This window comes from Centrocercus urophasianus, unplaced genomic scaffold, assembly GCF_019232065.1.
Source record: "Centrocercus urophasianus isolate 14NV4802_14NV808 unplaced genomic scaffold, USGS_Curo_1.0 seq_23, whole genome shotgun sequence".
Taxonomy (NCBI): domain Eukaryota; kingdom Metazoa; phylum Chordata; class Aves; order Galliformes; family Phasianidae; genus Centrocercus; species Centrocercus urophasianus.
In genome coordinates, this window is record NW_024884789.1 from 12,276,090 (window position 1) to 12,294,943 (window position 18,854).

Here is an 18,854-nt window from a genome sequence, read left to right on the forward strand (position 1 = left end):
GCACCACCAGCGATCAGCTCATCACTGCTGAAATCAACGCTGCTGAGGAATGAGAATTTGGCCAATGACAAACATGATCAAATAGAGCGTTACAGGGATAGAGGTGGTTCCCTTTGCTTCAGCTGCTTAAATTGAAGGTGATGCAGGAGCTCACAGCAGGTAAGGTCACTGAATGAGAAAGTGGATGCCACTCCGCAGGTTTACTTTTCCAGGGCATTTTAGCAGATCCTGCCATGTGACAGTGAAAAATGCGTTCCAGCTGAGAAAAGATATGTGGGTCATGCTGACTTTGCAACAGTACATCCACTGTGGGGGATAACAGTGTCACTGTGAGGTAATTTACCTTCTTCAGATGAAAAGATAAATGTGAATTAACAGGAAAGGGTCTGAAACATCTGAGCAGTGGTATTGATCTGCTAAAGACCCAGGTAAGTCACAGAGAAGCGCTTGCCTGCTTTCCCTGATGCGGGTGATGGATGGAACAGCAGATTTAGCAGCCAATGGGCTGTCACTGTCAAGAAAATCTGAGCACTAAAAATAATAATGATTTTTTTTTTTTCAATTATTCTGCAAGAGAGGGGAAAATCTGTGCCAGCGCAGCAGCAGGCAGAAGTTACCTTTTACTTACGAGATTACGGACTGTAAACAAAAGTACTACAAGGAACGAAGACAGTCAGTGCTTTAGATGCGCTCAGCAAAAGTACAGCTGTTCCTGATGATGTTTTAATATTTAGTTACAGCATTGAGTTTGCAAAGCACAAAGAGAATAAATGGAGCATCTCAAGCCAGAAAGGATCATCTTAGGAAGACATGACCAGAAACTCATCTTCAGGGGCAGCATTTCTCTGGCTCATCTATAGGTTTCCATCTCTGTTCAGCTGTTCTGATAGAGTTAAAGCTGTCAGCATCCAAAGACCAACACAGAATCATAGAATGGCCTGGGTTGAGAAGGACCACAATGGCCATCCAGTTTCAATCCCCTGTTATGTGCAGGGCCGCCAACCAGCAGACCAGGCTGCCCAGAGCCACATCCAGTCTGGCCTTGAATGCCTCCAGGGATGGGGCATCCACAGCCTCCTTGGACAACCTGTTCCAGGGCATCACCACGCTCTGTGTGAAAAACTTCCTCCTAATATCCAACCTAAAGCTCCCTTGTCTCAGTTTAAAACCATTCCCCCTTGTCCTATCACTATACACCCTCGTTAGCAGATGTACCCCCTCCTGTTTATACTCTCCTTTTAAATATTGGAAGGCCACAATGAGGTTCTCACCTCCCCACCTATTTTCCTATCAGTAATGGAACATAATGGAACAAATCAGAATTTTTATCTATAGTAACCTGTATCTACATGTAACATGTATTTCTAGGTAAACTCAGAGTTCTTTATTTCTTATTAACATCAATTCTTGACTTATAAAGCTCTCCAAGCACCTAAGGTGTGTGCTGATTCCACCAAGGAAACAGTTTTTAAAATAACAGGGTTACATACATTCCAAAGACCACAACGGGTGAATTCTGCTCCACAGACGTTACACTCTGACGTTTCTTATACAGAGGATCTCACTGGCTGTATGCACAATGATTATTGTTATAAGAGCAGGATAACACCAACACAACTCCTCAGCTATTCTGCTGGGAGTGTATTTAGGAACTGTAGAGTAGCACAACTTCATTTGATTCTGTTCTGTGCATGCAGATGGGTGAGACAATCCCTTCTAGCTTATGTGTTGACAAAATCATGTTTTCACCCCACAGTCTTACCTCTATACAATACTTGCAATTCTTCATTTCCATATTGGCATTAAATGCAGGTACTTCTTGAACCTTGCAGACCAAACCCTTCTGGACACTGAAACAAAAGCAGACAATCAGGACATTTTTCTTCACTCGGTTTCAGGTCATGATACAGCACTCAGGATTTGTTCAGGCTCAATGTGGGCACTCCCTTGGGCTCACTGCCCATTTCTTTCATGTCTTCCCTGTGTGTTTCTGTCCTATTATTACTACTCCTATCAATACCAAGTTTGTGGCTTTCTGCATCTCTTATCCTGCTTAGTCATGTTGTAAGCGCCCTGTATTCTGTAGTTCCTTCGTATTTCAATCTGTACTGCAGTTCAATTCCTTCTTACAGATATCCTGAAAAAAGACAATGACGACACCCCCACCACCAGCCAGGTTTCGTACACCATCCAACAGGAATGTGTTCCATTCAGTGAGCTGGGAAATGAGCTCTTACAGCACACAGCACACTCCGAGCTCCCTGCCAGCTGGCTGATGGGCTGCTGGATCTGCACGGGTTATGGAGCAGGGCATTTTCCTCTGCATTTGGCACAACTTCGCTAGCATACGATGATTAAAAAATAATTAGAGCACCATGTCCACCATGCTCTTTTTAATCCAACCAGCAAACACAGGGGAATATACAAAGTACGATCACCAGGCTTTCTGCTTCACCTGTAATCACTCTCTTTTTTTAAGCAAATGTCTGATGCAGAACACATACACAGGATTTCGTATGACTACTTCTGTAATGGCACTTCTGCTCTGCGCAGCAAGGGCTTTATGCACTCCCAAACTCTTGTCCCCCCAGTTAAACTGAAAATGAGTTGAGATCCTAAGTTCAGCTCTGCGATTCTGTCATTCAAGCAAAAGAAATGAGCTCCTTCTGATGCAAATTAACGCTGACATCCAGCCAAGGATCTACATGTTGATGGGTGTGGAAGCTGGGCACATAAAACCTCATCCAGAAGCCTTTATGTAGTTCATTCAGATTTTTCAATGTGAGCTCTGATTTATTTATTCTTCTTCCTTATAGTAGCCCCCATAGTAAATGTAGTAAATGGTGCACCCAGTAAAAAGGTGGGATGGCACCAACACCCTGCACTGCCCACTTCATTGGAAGCACCAAACCCAGGTGTCTGCATGTATCTTAACTGGAATGCAAAGACAACAGCAAGAGAAGTGCTTAGAAGAAAGCGGCACCTCTCTCCTTCCTGCTCAATGCCATCAAACACAGTAACTCCAAAGAGTTCATTTTAACATTTGTGGGTAATTCAATAGGTGAGGGACTCGAAAGAGGGATTCAGCAGAGAGGGAAAAAACTAAGAAAGATGTCATGTTCCAACTTCAGCGTCTAACAGAGAATTTAACAAACTAATCTGTAACTGCAAACCTAAGCCACAACATGGCTGAACTAATGGGGAGGACAACTGAAGGGCAATAAACAGAAACGTCAATCCCAGAAAGGGCTGAGAGCAACGTGAAACTGATTCTGATCTCTCACACTGGCGCCTGGCCCTGCAGTCAGCCCTACCAGTGCCACAAGCCCTGGGCTGCTGGAAGCTCTGCTTTCCCAGCCCTGTGCAGGGACATCTGTGGGTCCTGGGGCAGCTCAGTGCATTCCCTCATGTTTTATTCAGAGCCCTTCAGAGAAAAGAAGAGCACGCAGTGGTTAATGACACATTTCACTGCTGGTAAAACAGCAAGTTGGTGCTAAAAGAAATGCAGTTCACCAGTTGGCTGGGCAGTGGCAGCTCAGCATGAGGCTCCCCACCTCGCACCCTCCTCCTCCACTGCATGTGTCACCAGAAGTGGGGCTCCCCAGCACCAAAAGTTTGCTCACTTTCCCACCCCACAGCTGAGCTCTCATCCTTCCCTTACTTCCCTACATCAATGCATCTCACCTGATGCATCAAGTAAGGCGAGCTGCTCACCTGAAATCAGAAGATGATGCGCACACACTGCAGGAACTCCACACAGAGTTGGTCGTGTGCTGATGCTTTGTGCAGTGCACAGGCTTGGTACTTTTTGAAATGAACAGTTCATCTGGAATTACATTTCTACAATTTAGAAATCAAACTTAACCTAATTTGCTGCAGCTGGACACCACCTGCAGAGTACTGTTTAAGTACTCTGAACATTACATACTTATCTTTTAAATATTGATAATGCCATTCGTCATTTATGTGACATGCAGTCCCACAGGGAATAATTATGCTAATTAAACCTTAATGATTCTTGCAAATAAATGATCAAACAAAATTGCTACTGTTGATTTATATTAATGGATGCCTTTAGGAGGACATTTGTCAGGATGTGCTGCTTCTTGAATCCCAATTCATCTTATTTAGCAGAATAATGTACATAGTTTGTAAAACAGATTAAGCACTTAAAATATAATGTGTTTATAGAGTTTCTGCAGTTCATAACATTCAAGTGTTGTTATCTTGCCTTATGGCAATCTGCATTAAATGCTTTAATGGTATATAACTTTTTCTACAGTTTCTTTTCTTTCTTCTTTAGGGATATGTGGCTAAAACAGACATATAGTTTTTACTTTTCTGTTATTACTGGGCACGCTAGAAATTCCCACCTCACATCCATCTATTCTTCTGAAATTTTAACCAAGTTCATTTGGAAAACATTTTGCATAGGCTTGCCTTCTAGATAATACATACATTTGAAAGCAGTATCAACGTGCTTCTTTTATTGCTGACTATAGGGCAGGAGATGTTTTAATTGTGTTGGAGGAAAGAAAACAGCAAGGAACATGAATATTCTGAATTTAAACTCCAGCAGCAGAACGAAGACACAGGATGCTTTTGTCTTTGAGGCAAATGATACAATTAAGTAATCAGTGATTTGCTAGAACTTCCACCTATCCAGATTTTCAGGGTTTTTTTTTTCCTTTTTATCTCCTTCTGCTTGTGTAGTTCAGCATCTCAAACATGGGCTAAATGGCCATACCAACATTTTGTTTCTCTCATAATGTTCCCAGCTCCCACAATGCTTAACACTGCATTCACAACAGGCTGTATTTCAAACAGTTGGCACAAATGGATTTTAATACTATCTGCACACTACAGTCACAAAATCCAACTGTACCTGAAAGCAATAGACTCCAAACACTGGAGGACCTGAACACCTACAGCAATTTTCTTACATTCTGTGGATTAATAATCCCCCAATTTGTCAATTTCACTTTAAACAGTAGCACTGAGTTCTTTCTTCTGCTAATCAGAGCACTAATTCTGCACGTGGCGTTTGCTCACCCTGTTTCTTCTAACAATGAGAGACTCACAGTCTCGCTCCCCCCTCACCTATGGGCTCTTGAACAGCTCCACAAGCAGCTAGCAGGGAAGCTTCAAACATGTAATTACCTTTGTATGTGACAACAGCATGGAGACTTGGAGCAATTAGTAGAATTGGACACAGACTGAGGATTAAGTGTGCCTAAATTCTGGTTTTGTCTGTACTGTGTAGCATCCAGAAAGCTATTTTATCTTACTGCCCTGATGTACCCTGCAACAATGTTTGTCATTGTCACACAGCAGGAACATCCCAAAAATGAGAATGTCTATACCTGTACTGCACTGAATGGCTTCATCACCACCTCTCAAAGGACATCACTGTTCTATCAGAACACACCACCACAGTGCATAATTGCCACTGCTCTTACCAGCCTCTCTGCTCATCAACATGTGGGTAAAAACCTTCATCTTAAAGTCAAAAAGTTTTTTTATCACTGGCTTAAAGAGGTGCATGATCTCACTCCCAGGTTTATGCATGTCACTTTCTGCCTTAAAAAAACAACTCTGCTCTTCCTTTTTAATTTATTAAAAGCTTCCTACGCTTGTATCTATTCAGACATGGGCAATTGTAGGTTAAGAAGATCATTTTAGTATTCTCAGAGAGATCATCCTTTTTTCTCAGTTTTGTACTTAGCATTTCCTTACCATCCCACAGGCACTTGCTCTCCAAGCACTCCTTCTGGCATTCCCAGTTCCTGACCTCAGCTTTTGCCCTAGCTGCAAAACATCTTACAGGCCTTGCCTATCTGAATTTACAGGTAAGGATTATTCCTCTTCTTCCACTCTGTGGGATGACTTCTCTGCCAGTGGGTTTGGGATGACAACTCTTACTGGGCTCTCCAGGATCCCAGAGTACTGCTGGGACTTGGCTTCTGCAGACAGAAAAAGCAGAAGGTATCATACCATAGCACCTGGGAAAGCACATGCACACCTCCTCTTGAAGAATTTTAGGCAACCCAATTTAATTGAGACTTTCTCTTTGACCCCTCTGCTGTAGAGACTCTGCTTGGTTTTGGCCAAGATTGTTTTTCAAATGGTCACTTGTAGCCTCAGAATGCATTTGGTGTCTAGCAGACAGAACTGCCTGAATCAGTCTGTCTCCTTTTGCCAGCATTTCTACTACAGATCTGCTCTCTACCTTGGAGTCATGTTAAAACCTTCCAAGAGCTGCACAGGGAGAGCTGCTGCTATTAAACTCCCTCATCTCCACCTTCCAGGTTGCAGTCAGTCAAAGCGCTGCTCCCTAACTGACACCACTCCATTTCCAGATGTTGTTATTTATCTGACAAAGTCATCATCTAAATCATTTGCACTCACACATCTGCTTTCACACACGGAGGAAGTTTGAAGGTACCTGATCCTTAACAGTTAGTTCATACAGTTTAGTTAAAACTTATATGCAACTTATTTGCATCTAGACATTAAAATATTCCTCACGCTTTGTTTGTATGCACATAAATTGAGATTTCAAACATGTCACTGTAAATTTGCTGGGAATTCATGTGTTCTTTAGTGCTTATATAGTGAATGGATTCTACTTTAATACTCGTCCATTTTTATGCTGTCCCCTAAATAATTCATCTTTACTGATTGCTACTTATATGTACCACAGCATTTTGACATCAGACTCCTCACCAGCAGCTGCATCAAACAAAATTCCTATTACCCAGGCTGCAAGATTCACTCTCTAAGTATTTTCTCCTTTTTTAAAAATCAACCTGAACAGAACAATTTCTTCTGACCTACTTGTTAGACAAAGTGCTTGTTTCCAGAAGGACTGTACATTTATTTTTTCTACCTAATTCAGAAAAGGAGAAAGAAAAAAAGAAGGATTTCTTGCATGACATTAAATAATTCCAAATAAGCATCAGTCCTTGATGTAGGAAAATGCACCCTCTGTGCCCTCAACTACAGCAGAGAATTCATTTCTCCTAAAGCAGTACTCAAAAAATGAGTATGTTTTGTGTATCAAAATGGCACAGATCTCTGTCTATTTTCTGGCCAGTCCCAGTCAATGTTAAGTAACTGTTAAGGCAGTAGATAGAGTTTACAGCACTGTATTTGACCTCATATTTGAACAGTAATTTAAACTGAGCCGAGTAAGAACAGAAAAAAAATCCCAGGCATCTGTTGACATTTTTCTAAATAATATTGCTAAAAACATATAATTCAGTAATAAAACAGGCAGAGTTTGCAAGCAAAGGACATAACACCAATAATGCTAATCAAGCTCACGTTATATTGCACGTGTAACGAACTCATGAGATAGAGTGGAAACATGGAAAAAAGAAAAATACTAAAACACAGCAAATGCTAAACCACAGATTGCTGTAACCTCTACCTAAGGCACAAAGATGCGTTCTGAGTTCTGTTTATGCTGTGTTGATTTAACGCAAACAAACTTTAGAATCCTTTCTAGCTGGTAGTGTCCCAAGTGTAAGTAGTGTAATTAAACAGCTTAGCAATAAAGCCATGGAATAACATGACATTCATGACACTTCAGTAAAAATGCATCCAGGCTTTCCTGTAGGCCCCTTTTCGGAAATATTTTTGTTGCTGATACTCTGGAAACAGGGAGATTCTTTTAAATACATCGAGTACATTTTAAACTTAAAGAATTAAGTCATTAACACATTGATAGCAGAGCCGAGTCTCACACTGCTCAGGGAGTGAAAGACACACCAAACAAGCACTAACAGACAGACAGAAAGATGAGCTTTTCTGCCTATCCACATCAGACTGTGTTCAGCCTGACCATCTCAGCCCAGGCAGGGCTGCTTTCCCTGAATCTGAAATAATGCACTCAGAGCAGAATGGCATTTCCATACCCTGCTCCTGACTGCAATTGTGCACGGTGACCTGCTCCCAGCCTTCACAACAACGCCCTGCTAACACAAGACACCGCGCCTCCACAGCCACTTGTCATGCACTGACTGCAAAGCAGAAGGCTGCACTAATTATAGCTGTCTGAATTCAGTACTGCTTCGGTCTGCCAGAAGAAAACCAACGGGATTTTTTTCCTACATGGATTATTTTTAAGGGATGACTTCTGAAGCACACAGTTACAGGACGTGAAGATACACTGTGGGCCTTGGCTTATTTTGAGAGCTTGCTACACTCTGTTCTTCCTTTAAAAAAATATCAAAGTGTTCTGTTTTCCTGGCCAACTTCTCTCTGACTCACAGTTTCCATAACTGCAGTTTCACATTCATGAATCCACCAAGGCTACTGAATATTTATCAGATTTTGGACATTTCTTTCCTTTTTTTTCTTTTTTTTTTTTTTTTTTTTTTTTTTTTTTTTTAACTGAAAGATTTGCATTTAAATAAACAACAATACAAGAGAGTTTAAAAGAGTCTCCCAGAACTCTTTTCCTCGTGTTACCTCTTTCAGCTTTTGTACTACCACTGCCATTATTGTCTACCAAATATTCCCAGGCAGACAGAACATGTATTAATGCTGCAAAAAACAAGATCCAGTTTAGAAACAATAGTATCATGTGATTATGAAAGTTTTCAACATGCTATTTTGAAACTTGGTTTTTTTTCCATTACCAATTTTTTTTTTTTATTACCAAACATCTGCAAAATGGTGAATAATCACAAAAGCAGAGGAATGGAAACTTCTGCCGAGAGAAAAGGCTGCTCGGGACACAAACAGACGTGGGGAAAAGCTCTGAAAGCCCTTCCTCTCCATTCCCTCTCAGTAATACAGGAAAAAGGATGTGACAGTAAAACTATCGACACTAAGAACTGAGGTCTGGCTAAGCTTGCCCTAACCAAAGGGAATTCCTTTAGACCAAAAGCATCAGCTCAGTAAGCACTGGATGAAAAGATAGAGCCAGTGCTGTAAAATACCTGAGGTCACCCCGATTTCCAGTGAAGCAAAAACTCCATGAAAAAGCCAACAAGAACAATTTCAGTAACCTCTGGGCCAACACAGTGTCCGTTCTGGTGGTGAAAGCTTCGTGCTGCAAATTTTCCCTTTAAAAATTTACTAGAACCAATCTGTATCTTTCTGAACTCAGCGTCGTATTCCAAATCTGCTTTAACGATTGTGCCTACTGCATTCCACTGAGACCTTCAGAGGGAAGAGACTAATCTATTTAGCTTCACAGAGGGTTTCTCTCTGACATGTGCTCTCCTCATAGACCATTTATCAGGATGAAGGGTGCTCCCCAGAGGCTGCGAGCAGCAGGACAGGCCCAGCCTGAGTGACAGTTTGTCCTGCAGAGATTGACTTTAATGAAGCACAGAATAAACAGGAAGATTAAGAGAGTGCAAAAATCAGTGACAAGTTTTGAGTTCACCTGAGCAGCTTAAAGTGCAGCACAGACCTTTCACTGAGTTATAACACATATTTTGTAGATTATTTATTTTGGTAGGATTTTGTAAATGTTCATCACGGAGTTTCTTTTGTGACAACGTGGAGATATTACACGTGAGCCATTCTTAGCAAAGCTCAAATCTCTACAGCAGCATTTCCAGCTGAGTCTGTCTGAGCTCACACTACTGCCAATGAAGAGAAGCAGATACGCCTGCCAGATACATCTGCCTGAAGGCGACGTACTGACTTTTACCAGAATACAATCAACTCAGACACAGACTTTCACTCAAACTTCAACAATTTAAGTCTGACTTCATCTTCATCACATATGAAGAAAGTTGGTAAGGAATGAAAGTTGGTAATATGGAATAAGTTGGTTGGACTGAGGCTGAGAATGAAGTGATGAATGGAAAGAAGTTCATCACCCACTGACAATGAGCATATTAATTATTACATATTCTACATATGTAGAAAGGAACCTTCCTATCACCTCAGATCACAGCTAGAGAAGTTTGATACACTGTATGCACGTACTACAGCGATTAAGGCTCACACTGAACCTTCTTGTCTCTGGATGACCTTCTGAATTTAAATGCAAAGAAACCACTCATATCTCCTTCTGTAATTGCTATTATTGAGGAGAACACAGAATACTCCCAGAAAAGTAGATGGAAGCTTTAGCTCCAGTTTCTAAAGCTGCAGAATTAAGTCAGTATTAACTGTCCTCAAATAGTTTTGCTCATGAAACTCTTCACGAAAACAAAACAGAAGTTTCCAAACTACAACACGTAAACTTACTGCCAAATTTAAGAAAAGACTGTTGTTTTTGACAAAGTGGCTACAAAAACACAACTTAGAGACGCTATTATGTAGTTTACCTTGTCCCATTCATCACCTTGTAAAACCTCTGCTTTGTCTTTACTGGTTTTCACATGTGACAACCAACCCAAGAGACAATGACTGCTACAGAGTATGTATATACATACATAAATATATATATTTCAAAAACAGCATACATAAGGCCTTTCTGTGAGCACAAGAATTGAAGTTACATGCAAAACACACAACAAGCAGTGTCGTGCAATCTGAGATGTCTCAGGATCCAGACCGACCCATGTTGCCATTATACATTCTCAACAGATGATGGCACCAAAATGCAATCTGTAAGTAAAAACTAGCAACTAGCAGACAGATTGCTTGGGTAAGTACATTAAAACAAATGCACCACCATTTAGCTAATTGGAATGGTATAAAACAGACACAAATTAAGTACAGGTTTTAATATGTCTTTTAAAATAAACTGCCACCTTTCTCCTGCTCCCTTCTTCTCCATGTCTCAAACTTCTATCCTTAACCATTAAACAGAGATTTTGCCTTGCAAAGTGTGCATAGCAAAATGAGACAGAGGAACACTATGGCTACATGTTCTTCTTACCTTCACGCTTTCGACCTTTGCTCCTGTTTGCTACATACAGCAGTGAGCACTTTCCTGAAAGCACAGGATAAGGTGCACAATCAAGAATTCACAGCTCAACAAGCTATCAGCAAAGCAAACTCTACTTCCAGATCTGTAAAGAATTAAGGTTTCTGACTTCTAACAGCTATTATTCCTTTACAGATATTTTCATGAGCTTCTTGCTTTGTTTTTGCCAAATGTCCTGGTTTAAACATCATCAGTTTTGGCAAGCACTTTAAAAAACATCTGCTACATTAATATTCACGCATTAATTTATCAGAAATTGAGTCTGCCTTTATTGCTTCTCAGGTAAACATCACATACAGATTCAAAATAAATAAATCCGAACATACGATATAAAATTTGGTAACCTGATTAGTAGTGGTATTTCTAAAGTAGATTATATGTTAAGATAGAAAAGAAGGTGTTAAATAATTCAACAGAAAATACATCAAATGAATAATTGGGTTATTAGCAATTTACTGCTCTTTAATCTTAGCAGAGATTTAATGGAAGCTATGTTGCTTATACTATGAAAAAACAATTTATGTTTGCCATATGTTAGCAGAATCACCAATAAAATAGTAATTTATTATTGGAATGAGCCTCAAAAACATTATGCTGAAACCCCAGAACCACGTCCAGTGGTCAGATCAGCACTTTGTTCATGGTACTGCTCTGATACGGCTCAAGGAAGAGAAAGAGGCCCATGAATTCTGAAAGAAAAAACCCAACGAGTGCATTTGTTAGAAGTGTCATTGGTAGGTTGAATTCTACAGGTCAGAATAATGCTTGTGGCTAAACAATTTTTTAATGGGCAGAACTAATATTTAATGAAGATATTTAAATAAAAAACCCAAAAACACTGCAAATCCCAACCTACAGAATAGAAAGAGGGAAACATTTTTTGACACCTCAGATATTTGAATATTGCTATTGCCAAAGAAACTGCACTGAAATTTGCAGGCTTAAGCTGCATCTTCTCTGTTTAGAGATCACTCTGAAGGCAATTTCTATAAGCTGTCTATTTATCCCTTCAGGCTTGTTTATTTACTGATAGGACTGTCATCTTCTGACAGGCAGCAATGAAGGTATTAGGAGCTGCCTTACCCTGCTCCGTGCATTTATATACCTTTTCTCATTAAACAGTATTTTGACACATTAAACAATGCACGGGTAATATTTTACTTACTGGTCTGTGTCACTAAAAGCAGCAATATTTTTTATTATTGGGTACATGCCCTTCTTTGCTTTTAAGGTATGTCAGATAATGGCTTTCTGTAAGATATCAAAGTGTTGGAGTTAAAAAGCCACGTTACATAGTTCTAATAGCAGGATGTTATTTCTAGTTCTCTAACTAGCTAAAATCAAGACAAAACAAATAAGAACTGGCTTTGTTCAAGGGAAATATTTTACATTTTTGCATTATCATTTTTTCCTCATGAGACCACTACCTCGCCACCTAAGTCTCACATTATCCCAATCCTCATCAGCAACTACAAGGACCACATCTTCATCCAAGTGCAGAGTATCACTTTATCCTTAAAGCTATGCTTGTCTGATGAACTGAAGCCTATCAGCTTCACATGTGGGCTGTAAAGGCAAACCCAATTTCCAGAGCCTTCATGCCAGTAGACTTTTCTTTCAGCTAAGCGGGCAACACAGCTGGTTTGCGAGGAGTGCTTGCAGAGAGCAAGTAACATTCACCCACATTAAGTTATTCTTTTGCTCCCTGCTCAATGAGTAAGGGAATTAAATGAGATACATAACAAGCCTGATTTCCTACTAAAATTGAATTCGACCAATATTGCAGCATGCATCTTCTGTAGATTAGATTCTTAATGACTACATCTCAGCTGATCTCACACAGTGGAGTCCAACTGCACAGTACCAACATGACTTCACAAATGTGAAGAGTGAGGTGTTGTAAGAAACAGAGCTGTGACAGTAGAAAAGTTTACATGGTTTAACACCAGTTTCAGACTGTTCAGAAGCCCTGCTTTACCAAACACTGCACCCAAGCTGTTTGTGAGCTAACTCAAGTGCAAGTACAAGGCTGGCACCCTGAACTGCCTAAACTGGAGATGAATCAAGGCAGGTTTAATAGGAATCTCAATCAGATATCACATTAAAACACTAATTTGTGCTTCTCATTAGCACACTGTTTGCAGAATAAAGGTCCTTACAATGAATAAAACCTTAGGGAAATGCAATACTCTCCAAATAAGGTCAATCCATCCCATGAAAAAGTTAGCAAAGCCATGATTCTATCTAACATAAATCATAAAAGATGGACTGAAAGGGGAGGAGGAAAGACCCTGTGATAAGCAATAAAATACCAACAGCGTAAATAGAATGAATTTCTTCAATTCTGGAGCAGTATTCATTTATGAACAGATAGAGAAAAAAGAAACCTCAGGAGGAGCTTCAGAAGGCCACACCTTACTGGCCATGCAAAAGAAGTTTTGTTTTAAAGTTTTAAAGAAAGACATCAGGATTGTTGCATTGTTTTTTTCTTAGCCTGCTGTACATTCCAGACCAAAATTCTATCCTCTACTCTTCTGGGATATGTGTGCACACATGCCTGCATCTGTGCATTTCAGTAATTTATATAAAAGTTAATCCACTTGGAGTGATGAGAAACCTACATTACATTTAAATGAGCAGAGGGAATAACAAAGAAAACAGATGAAAACCATTACAGGTGTCTGCGAGGAAGGGAATATGGATGTGAAGTCTGAGAATTTTAACAGCTGTCATTAAAATACTCCAGTGTGAATTAGGATAGTAAAGCTTTTAACAAATCTTGCAGGCTACTGATGTTTGGCCTATGCATCCACAGAGGGTTGAAATTAATGTAGTGCAGTTCAAACCCAGCATGTTAGTTTAGGATAATTTCGTATTCTGGTAATTTTGATCTTCATGCAGACTGAGTCTCTGGCTTTTATTAAGTGAAATCTCTCTTTTGTAGAAGCTCAGTATTTCAGCATTCTAAGTATTTGGACCAATATATGCAGCCAAAGGACAAGTAGTGGTCTCACTCTTATTAAATTTAGCACAAGCATGATTTAAATTGTAAGCTATCTGACGTAGCTATACAAACTGGCAGCTTGCTCTTTCTTTGTTTTTGGTTATAGCACTAGAATAGTCAGCAAGATTCAGTAAAGCATGCAAAATCAAAGTTCAATTAGCCTTTTTTCATTAGCAACAATAAAAGGAGACTCTCTTAAAGAATTGGATATTTGTCGTATTTATAGAAATTCTGTCCACTACTATAAGTCAAAGGGGTTTTGTTTGTGTTAATATTTGGCTCTTCTCCCATACATTGCTCCTGTCAGGAAATTGTATTAAGTAAGGCAAATAATTCTAGGTTCCTAAATGATGATGCTCATTTACAGTTTTGCAAATCATTATAACACTAACTTCAAAACAAAGTGAGCTTCTATTACAAAAGTGCTGCTCTGAAAGAAATGCCTCCTATTTTATCACCTTGGCCTACAATGTCAGACATGGATGTTGGTGATATGGCAGTAGAGGCTGAACCTTCCCACCAATATTCTGCTAAATTTTGTTACCATGCAACAGATGGCAGCAAAGGGGCACTCTGACAGAATGGCGTCTGCCATGGAAGCACGTAAAAAGCAAAGGGGGGGAACTGAATTCCTCTATGTAGAAAAAAACGCACCCACTGACATTTACTGAACATTTACGGAGTCCAAGCAATGGATGTGAGCACAGTGAGGTGGTGGGTGGTGTTCTTCTGCAGGGATGACAGCAATGTGAAACACAAACCATGTTCAGACAGTCATGAACAGCCATCACACCCCAAAAGGAAGAGCATTAGAATCAGTTCATCTCCATTATGACCAGGAAATTGTGTACAGAGTTGAGTATCAGCTTCAATGTGTTGGAAAGGATGGTTGTAATGCTGAAATATCACAATGCTTGCACCATGCAGGTCCCACAGATGCTCTCCCAGGAACAGAAAGAACACCGTACGAGAATTTGTCAGGACCTGTTGAAGCAATATGAGGCCAAAGACAACAGTTTCCTGGATATGTCATTAACAGCGATGGGATGCAGAGTCACTGCTACGAGCTGGAGTTGTCAAATCAATAACCCACTGAGGGGCAACAAGTGAATTCTCCATCAAAGTAGTAGTTCAAGATGCAACCCTCAGCAGGTAAAGCGGCATGCACTGGCTTTTAGGATAACAAAGGAGAGAGCCTTCTGGATTTCCAAACGATCAACTCTGACCACTACACCATGATGACGACTAAGCTGAAGGCTTATTTACATTACACAAATAAATGCTGTACAAAGGGATATGGCTTAGGGGAGAAATACTGGTGGTAAGTGGACAGTTGGACTGGATGATCTTGGAGGTGTTTTCCAACTTTGTTGACTCTATGAAATGAAGGGTAATTTGCACACCCAATTTCCAGTTGTGAAAAAAATCTCATTCAAAAGCATCAGCATCAGTATTCAGAAATATCAGTATCATAAAACTGTATTTAAAGTCCAATTTTTTTAAAAAAAACATAACAGTACTTTGGGAATTGGTATTTTATACCCAGTTGTCAATCAGTGTGAGCAAGACAGACATGGTCCAAGAGACTTCTTGTAAATATTGCATGTTTTTGCTAGGAAATCTAGGAAATGATGATTAGAAAGCATTTTAGCTAATTATAGTTCAGCACAGCAGAATTTAACTCAGCCTGCAGACAATCAAAAACTATACCCCCAGGGATTATTAACCCTTTCCTAGTAAATTTAATCTAATTAATGGAAGACTGAGGAAAGCAGAAAATAAACTTACTGCAAGGAAGCTGCTTTACCAAGGGGTTGGACTAGATGATCTCCAGAGGTCCCTTCCAACCTCTACAACTCCCTGAATCTGTGAAAACAGCTTGACTGAAGATCCAAGGTGAATAGAGCACAGCTCTGTTTTTGTAAATGAGTCAAAGCTGTGTAGCAGCTGGAGCACAGGGAGCATGCTACTCATCTCAAACCTGCCTGAAGGTTATGTGAAAACTGGCTGTGTCTTGCAGCACAAACTGATCAACTGCCGTGGGGAAATCTGCCTGCATACAGACTGCGGGTTATGGTTTGCAGCCTGTACTTTTCAGAATGCTGTTGAAGTAACAAGGCAGTTAGAAGCATATTTGAAAGAGAAAAGACATGACTGTAATTAGGGAACAAGTGTGCGTTAGATGCTTTTAAAATTTAATCTGGATACCAAATTACATCTCAGTTCTCCTTCCTTCACAAACAACAGCAACAAAAAGCTTCCGACCTAAAATAAGCTTCTTTAAAACTGAGTACAGAAGCTGTTACTCAGCCTTTATATTCTACTATCACCCTTAAAATACCACCTAATTAGGTCTTATACTTGTCCTATAACAAAATCCATGCCCCAAACCATTTGCAGTTTGGGTTATAAAGTCTAATCACAGTATAAGTGTAAACCAGAAACTCTCTTACAAGCAAAATTCTGAAAAATCAAGATAATTACAACCCTAGCTCATCCTGATTTGTGAGGTTATTTTTAGAGCAGCACAGGCTGCTGTGCTCTAAGCTTTTTTACATTTGCATTAAGTCCTCTGTGATTCCTCCTCTGAAATGTGTGCATATGCTGAGTCCATGTGAGATGCTACCACTGGCGCTTGTCATAAGAATTAAATCCCTCTCAAGCTTGTTTACAGCTCAGCACTTGTCATACTGCTCCCCTGAGCTTCATGGCTTACTGGTTGGTGGTTTTTTTGTGAGGTTTTTTTTTTTCCACTCTCTCTGGCTCTGTGAAAGATTTAATTTCTTTTTTGTTTATGTGTGTACTTACACTTGCAGGTGCAGAAAAGAAAAAAACTGCTGTACCCAGATGTTCTGAAGCTGCAGTAGCATACATACAGCTGAAATTAAGGAGAAAAATTGTATGGGATGAGCAACCTTCTCATACAGTATTCCATAGCATATTTAATAAACCTATCATGTTTCACTGACAAGACTCTTGAATACAAGTTTAGGAAAATCAGAATATTTTACAGTTGCTGTCTCTACTCTTTTGCAAAGAGCTTTTCAAAGCCTGAAGGTGGTCCAATTACTCCTATTTTCAATTTTGCTCTATATTGTTGCTGCAGTTACAGACGCAATCATCAGTACAGCTACTGCATACCAAACAGTCTTAGCTCATTACTGAATTAGTTGAGCCTTAGAGAGTTCAATCCAGATTTTCAGTCATACTTTGAAAAATATATTGTGTTGTTAAAAAAAGAAAACCCTCTTGTTCCTGTGGTAATAGGAGAAATCATTGCTTGGATTGCCTGTAGGGACACGAGCTCTCACATCTGAAATCGCATCCAGTTAAACGTATCTCCATTTCACAAATGCAGCTGGTTAACCTTGCAAACTCATTTACCCCACCTCACATTCTAACAGCCTATGAAAGCGTGCAAAGATTAGTAAGATATTGCTCCGTAGGCATCTACTGTAGCCATCCCTCTACACCATAGTAATGGCTTGTCTGCTTCACCTTAACAGCACACGCAGAGACAGAGGCTTTCTGCAATCAGCAGAACGGCTCTTGAACATCTTTGTTCAAACTCAGTATATGCATTGGGAATCTTAGACATCCATGTTCCTAGTGAATTAAGTTTATTAGCACAATTATGTGCGAATAAAGTTCTTCTGTAATTTTCTTTGATCTGCTTTTACATGTTAGTTCTTCTAGTCATGCACAACCTATAACATAAATCTTGCTGATGATATGAATGGAAAAATACAAGCATCTGACACAGAACCCACTGGAATTTTAAAGGATGCTGCTGTGAAATTCACATGTTTTAATCTGCTTTTCATTCACTTGTTTTCAGCTTCAGTAACGTCCTCTAGAGCTTCCACTGGGCACTGTATAGGAAAGTCTGATTATGTGCTGTACAATCAGTATTCTAACTACTGTTGCAGTGAGTGAGATAAGATCTCTTTTTCCTTGCCTTTCTTTTTTAATATCTATACCTTGGAATGTTGGTTCCCTGGATTGTCAGCCATCAACAAAATAAAAATTCTTTCTCCAGTGAGGCTCAGTACATTCCTGAGCTTGAAACTGATCTGGCAGAGTATTCAGGAGGGTGGGGTATTAAGAGAGCTCCCATGAAATTGGTGAATATTAACTCTATAACCTAGAACTATTTTTTCTTTCTAAACCTCCTTGGTTTGATATCTCAGCTTTGTTAAATTGATTACACACAACTATACACATCCTTAAACTGAAGGCAGAGAAATAAAGATACGGTTGTGTAAAAAGCGCAGGAGTGAAAGTCCATTTCCTACATTAGGAGAATGCCATGCAAGTGAAACTGCTGTTTATAGCATCTCTAAAATTCTAGGTGCTGTACAAATAAAGAAGTCAGTATTGGCTTAATATCGTCTCCAACAAATGTAGTTTTCAACTCTATTTTTTTCAGCATATTAAATAAAAGGCAGATAGTCTAACGTAGCCATGGATGAGACGTAGAAAGCACTTTTCACCTACCCAGAAGATTTGGCAGTGAAATATATTCAGCTTGACAGACAGGAATTATCTGATTTCAGAATAAGTGACTTTAACGATCACTGATCTTTACCTAATTGGTGTACATCATACCCAAGAAATCAGACTACATTCACATCAACTTTCTTTGTGCTATGAAGCCACTGATAACAGTTCTGTCAGAAGCTTCACAGAATCTAATCTGGGATCAGTTTCTCCCAGTTTCTTCTGGGAGACTTCTACTTAAAGTAACTAAAACACTGAAAGCAGAAGCAATTTTCCCCACATATTCTGTATTCCACTCACAGTGAAGTTTCCATACTGTAGCTTCTTATTGATCTTTTATTGCAATGAGGCATCTTGACAGACCAAGCATTTGCTGCTTTGTATTTTCTCTGGAGATTCTGTTCAGTAAAAATTCCTAGCAGCCTTAGCACCACCTACAAAAAAAGAGAA

General features: G+C 39.7%; 1 protein-coding gene across 1 annotated transcript in view; it reads right to left on the bottom strand.

The window, feature by feature from the left end:
- Positions 1 to 709: 709 nt before the first annotated feature.
- The window catches only part of ZNF280D (zinc finger protein 280D), a 66,252-nt gene continuing 48,107 nt past the window's right edge, over positions 710 to 18,854 (bottom strand). Inside the window, exons 18-21 of the transcript XR_006169844.1 lie at positions 18,705 to 18,838; positions 16,713 to 16,782; positions 1,763 to 1,850; positions 710 to 883 (exon numbers count right to left, since the gene is read on the bottom strand). The gene's annotated coding sequence lies outside the window, so the exon portion shown is untranslated. The remainder of the gene's footprint in view (positions 884 to 1,762; positions 1,851 to 16,712; positions 16,783 to 18,704; positions 18,839 to 18,854) is intronic.